This window comes from Podarcis liolepis, assembly GCF_965112155.1.
Source record: "Podarcis liolepis genome assembly, chromosome: 4".
NCBI lineage: Eukaryota > Metazoa > Chordata > Lepidosauria > Squamata > Lacertidae > Podarcis > Podarcis liolepis.
Window position 1 is genome coordinate 72,390,531 of NC_139558.1, and position 6,000 is coordinate 72,396,530.

Below are 6,000 nucleotides of genomic sequence, written 5' to 3' on the forward strand. Positions count from 1 at the left end.
AGGCACACTTGTTTGATGAAAAAAATCTCACGGCACACCACCATTACAGCCCCGTGACGTCAGCGCGCAGCGTCACGCCGGGAGGGGCGCACGAAAGTGAAAGTTTTCAATTTTTTTCCCTCCCCCTTGCCGGGGAACCTCCAAGCTTTGGGGGTGGGGGGGGAGGAGGCAGCAAAGCGAGGGACTGAGGGACGGCGGCAGCTGAGGCGGCGGCTGTTGTGGTGGTGGCGGCGATAGCGGGCGGAGGAGGGGGCGGGGCCGAGGTGGCCGGCGGCGGCGGGGGAGGCGGCGGCGGGTGGAGCAGGAGGGCGGCCGAGGCCGGTGAGGGAGTAGGGTTGCCCGGGGCTTGAGGAGCCGTCGCCGGGAGTTGCTGCTGCTGTTGTTGCTGCTGCTGCCCGGACATGCCGGCCTCCTCCTCGTCCGCTGTCTCGCGCTCCTCCCTTTTGCACGCGCTGCCCCGCCGCCGCCCCATTGGCTGGGTCCTGTCAGCTGATCCTGTGTTATTTCCTGTGTGTGTGTGTGAGGGGAGAATGGAGAGAGAAACCTCGGCACCACCACCGCGGAGCCGCCCCCTTCTCAACGTGGATCCTCGCCGCCGCCGCCTCTCACCGCCCGATTCGCCCGCCTCCCTCCCACGGCACACCAGCCAACGTCTCACGGCACACTAGTGTGCCGCGGAACACCGGTTGGGAAACACTGTCCTAGACTAAATGGTACCCGGGGAAAGAAACACATTTGGTGTGCCTTTCTGAATACCTTCTTTCAATGCATTTGTTGCCTGTTTAATAAATTTGATGCACCATTTGTAGACAACATTTATCATTGACAATAAAATTTGCAGGAAAGGATCTGATCACAGATGACTCACACAGGTTGTTTTTTTAATGGGCATAGATGTACATTTCTCATGGATTGAAACAAAAAAGAGTTGCAATGAAATCATGACCGTGCAGGTTTGTGTTGCCAGCTTTATAACAGTGATTATGAACTGTCTATTATTGTTTCAGCTATTGAGCGGATAGGCCATGACAAGCACCCCGTCTGCTCAGCACCCTAGGCAGTTGTCTGGGTTGCCTGCCCCTAAATTTAAATGAGTGGCTTTCAAATGATCTGCTGGCTCCACATCCAGTGCACTCCTACAGCTAATGCTTAAAGCCGCATTCACACAATGTTAGCCACAATCCATACTGATCCTGCAGTTTCTTGACAAATACTGCTATTTCCCCCCTCAAACCAGGTTCACTCCGATTAGAAAACTTGGATGCAGTGGAAGCAGCAAAGTGAACATACCCAGCAGCCATCACACAGGCACAGAGTACAGTTTAATGAGTAGAAGTTTGTGGGGTTGCAGAGGTGGGGAAACAAAAAATGTCCTGTGTATCAGGTGGAGAAATCCCTGTCCCCTCTCTGATGCGAAATGACTCCATGCAAATGCAACCTGAAACGCAGAAGGGGGGGGGGGCACCTCGCTGCATTTTAAGCCACTAATGGGAACCCTTCGTTTCCATTTGAAAATGATTCTGTCCATGGATTGCATTGTTACATGCTACCCAAATCTCCAAACGTGCAAGATTTCAGGGGTCCAGGCACTTACCCAGGATTCATGCTTTCCTTGGAAATGAGGCACAGTGGAGACTGTGGTATCTTTATGATATAGGGTTTATTTACACTCACACATATATAACCTGAGCCTGGTATAGAGAGGTTTCCTATCATTACACTCCATGTGGGTCCTGCAATGTTGGAGTCGAACTGTCAGCCCACATTGTGTTGTGACCATCCCCACCCCTCCCGGTTCTCCATCCTGCTGTGTTTAACAGACCAAAACAATTTTCCTCCAGCCCACATCATGCAAACTTCAATCCTAAAACTAAACTCTCCTTGTCTCTGCCAACTATCTCCCTCTGAGCTCAGGCAGGGGCTGCTTCCAAGAGCCATCTAGCTTAATGGCCCATCATCCTGCCATTGGTTAGGTCAGCAACTTGGCCATTACTAAGTAATGACCTCATGAAGAAGCTGGTCTGTGTTATTTTTGACACCAAGAATTCAGAGGTATGCTTAAATTCGAATGCTTTACTGAATCCAGAGATTTAGGGGAGTCTGACCCCCTTCCAAAAAACCCCACAACCTCATAACAATATGCTTGATATCAGGCACATCCCCACATAGCGCAACACAACCAACACCACAATTCTGTTACAATCTAAAAGCAGGACATAACCAGCATGCGGAACAAATAACTCAATTGTCAATCACAAATATAGGGCTGGTACAACCAAAGGACCCACACAAACACAAACAATGGATAAGATAATCACTCACTTTTTCCCTACTTCCCTACTACAACCAGTGTGGTACAGTATAGTGGTGTGTGGTGGGGAGTGAGACACCATGTCAACAACCTTGAGCTCTTTGGAAGAAAGACTGGGTATAAATGTAAAAAATTAAACAAAACAAAACCATACATAACATATGCCCTTTCCCCTGCAATCTTTCTCTCAGTACAAGATGATGGAGGGGAAAACAACACAAAAACACTGTTGACGTGTCCTCAGTTTCTAAGGTTTCCAAAGTCATTTAGCTGGCCATTTTTCCAAACAAAGCATTGACTAGCTGGTGACATGACATATGATATATCCAATTTCAAAAAAGTAGCTAAAGACAAGAAAATGTGTATGAAATAAAGCAGGCACATTATGATTTTCAATACTGATTTTCACTTTTCTTGATTCTAAAGCGTGCGGCAAAGAAGTTCGAGAATTAAATGTAATCAGGAATTCATTTCTTGAAACTGAACTATTATCTTGAATTCATTTCTTAAAACTGAACTGAACTCATCAAACAGCAGAAAATAAGTTAGGTAGCAATCCTATATACATTTACCTGGGAGTAAGTCCCATTGAACTCAGTTGGGCTTTTTTCTAAGCAGGTATAGGATTGCATTGTTTGACTTTGTTCCTGGATAAACCTACACTGTAGTTAATGCACTGCTCTTTTTAAATCCCACAAAAATGCAGTGGGAATACTCAGTTTAAAATCTAGGATCAGAGGAATGAAATGAATCTCAGCAGGAAATGCAGCACATCGTTTCTGCTGAAGTAATATAAAGCTGAGAATAAAATCAACTATGCATTTTACCTGTGTTCAAACATTCAATAATCCTTTGTTGAATATAGTGCTGGTCAGAATGGTAATACAAAAGCCCATAAACAGTTAATTATTTTCTTCTGGAATAACTAAAGTTAAACACAAAGTAGTTTTCAAAACTGGAAAATTTTAACTTTGTTAATATTTCTCAAAACTTCTGACATATTAAGTTGATTTCAATGGAAGCCTGCTGTCTCCCTTTGTACAGTAAAGAGGATTTTTCGTGTTCTGAATATGTTTATTGGTTTGGTAAAAGAAGGAGAAGCAAAAAAGAAATTGAAAGCAAAAGACATAGAGTAACTCTCTCATTCATATTCATAAGACATATATAAAAGAAAGCACACAGAAAAACAGACCCTTTCTTTAGAGAGACAGCAAAGCATGTCAACTTGCTGATGGCAACTGAGGCCACCAAATTTCTATCAGCTCTATCTATATTCTGTCCAAATTTCTATCAGCTCTATAACTCACCCCATGGTGCCGAGGCCAGCTCTGCAGCTGCAACAAAACCCAGAACTCTCTGATTTTGCCACTCCACCCCATGCCATACTGATTCTTACTACAGGGAAGCAAGTATGAGCTCAAGCTTCCTGGTTTGTCTCTCTCCAAGCAAAACAGGAATGGCAAGTTGGTTATGTTGGTGTCAGCAGAAGCAAAGTCATCTTTCTCCAGGACCCTCTCAGCATTAAGCATTGTCTGGACTAGGATGCAGGAGGAAAATAGCACCTACTTCCCCAAGCTCCAGTATCTCTCTCCATTAAGGATGCCTCAGAGGAACCCAGAGATGGAAGTGGGCCCTCAACCCATTAAGTGGTCCAGTGGTGGGCTTGCCCATGTGCTTTTCTCCCCTGTTGCTATCCTGGGGTGCTAGTAGAGTTATGGTGCGGCACAGCCTTTGCTAGCCTGATGGAAGCTGCAGTACAAAACATCTGGAGGGTACCAGCTTCCTGAAGAGCCAGCAGAACAGTTCCCAGAATTCTCTGAAACAGCGGCTCCAAGGTAGCAAACAAGTTCATACAGAAAGTGTCTTCTGAGCCCTGTAAATTAGCTGGTGGGTTATTACGTGGATGTTTGTGTTATCAATGTAGATTTAGGGTGGTCACTGTAATCATTTACATTTTACGTACATTTAAGCTTTACACATGATTATCAGAGCCTTGTTTGTTGCATTCATTTCCTCCTGACCTCACTTCTTGTGTGTGTGTGTGTGTGTTTATTTACAGATAGAGATTTATTTCAAACACACACACCTGCCAGTTTAGGATAACACTTCCTGAGTCTGATCTGATAATATGGACTCTAGAATACAAAAGCTTGTGCCACAATAAACATGTTTGCTTTAAAAGTACCACACTCCATGTTGGGTTTGCTCTAAGCCAGAAATAGCTGCTCGTCCACACTACCTTGCCATCTCAACTGTCCATCATTCCCATTCATACTTAGACACCCTAATCCAGCTCCATTGACTGACACTGAAGTTCCTGTCAGTTCAAGATGACTTGTCAGTCAGGACCAACTCATCTAATGATTTTTACTGGCAGTTAAGCACAACTAATTCTATTTGGAGCCAGCAGGTGCGCATGTGCAGCCAGCCACATCTGTGTGTGTGTGTTTTCCTTAAAAGTTGGCTTTCAATAACCAGAGAGGCAACAAACCCCCTTTCCCCTCCCTGCCCCACAAACCTCAGATTTCCCACGTGCAAATAAAAGAATAATGGAATTGCAGAGTTGGAAGGGACCCCGAGGGCCATCTGGTCCAACAGGAATAACAATAACAACATGAAATAAGTTTCCCAAACTTAAACCAGGCTTGCTGTTTGTTTGTTGACAGAACCTCTGTGTTTTTAACAGAACGAACGAACAAATGAATCTTTATTTGCATCAGCCATCGGCCATAGCAATAAAACAACAATACGATATACAAAGAATAGAAATAAAAAGTCAATTATATAAATTACATTTTAGGGTTTTGAATCAATAGACAAATAGTGGATCTAATTCTGATTGCCCCAGCTAAAAACTTTGCAACCTTTGCTGTCACCTGCTCATCTTGATCTGCCAAGAGAAAGGACACTATGATAGTGGTTGGGCGACCCGGAAAGGACAATAAAAGTGTTTTAGACAGAAATTCAGCTGGTGAAAACCTTCATGCCAAGTCTGTCTGCCATGCACCTGTAAGGAAGCCTCTTCCTCTCTCTCCCACACCCCAATAGAAATGGCTTTTGTGTGAAAAGCACACGGTTTCGCCTTTTTAAAGGATAAGGAAACATATATATTTATATACCTTCATGTCTCGGGAGTGAAGCTAGGTTTCAGGGAACGAGCTAGGTGGTTTTCCCGGCTGCTTAACGGGTCCTCAGCTGCTTATGCGCTCCGTCTCTATGGCAAAGCGAACATTTCCCTCGGAGGCTTAAAATTTCTGCCGGCAGAAGCTCCCCCCGCCCCAAACCCGTTACCGCCACGTGCTGCCTCTCCAGCCAAAAGGGAAAGTTTCACAACGAAGCTCGAGGTCTTCGGGGATTCTTTCCTCCCCACCCCCACCCCCACCCCACCCCCGCACGCCCCGATATCATTATCGCCTGTGATTCAGTCCTGAGTTGCCTGGTTGGTGTTGCAATGGTTAAAAGGGGGAGGGGTGAAAGGGGAATGTCGTGACGTGAGAGAGGAAGTCGGGGTGGAGGGACGAGAGTTGCAGCTCGGACTTTTTCGGCATGGAGGAAATTCCCTCGCTGGGCGAGCCGGTCACCGGGACGTTCCCCACCCCGCTGAGTTGCCGGAAAACCCGGACCGGTGCCCTGACGACGGAGAGGACTAAGTAGTCAAGGCTCCAGGGGTGCTTTTGTTGTTGTCCTCA

The 6,000-nt window shown here is 45.9% G+C and overlaps 1 protein-coding gene across 1 annotated transcript in view; it reads right to left on the reverse strand.

Annotated features, from left to right (window-relative positions):
- NFKBIZ (NFKB inhibitor zeta) overlaps positions 1-5,729 on the reverse strand; it is a 34,915-nt gene extending 29,186 nt beyond the window's left edge. The window contains exon 1 of the mRNA XM_083498638.1: positions 5,431-5,729. The gene's annotated coding sequence lies outside the window, so the exon portion shown is untranslated. The remainder of the gene's footprint in view (positions 1-5,430) is intronic.
- Between the last annotated feature and the right edge of the window lie 271 nt (positions 5,730-6,000).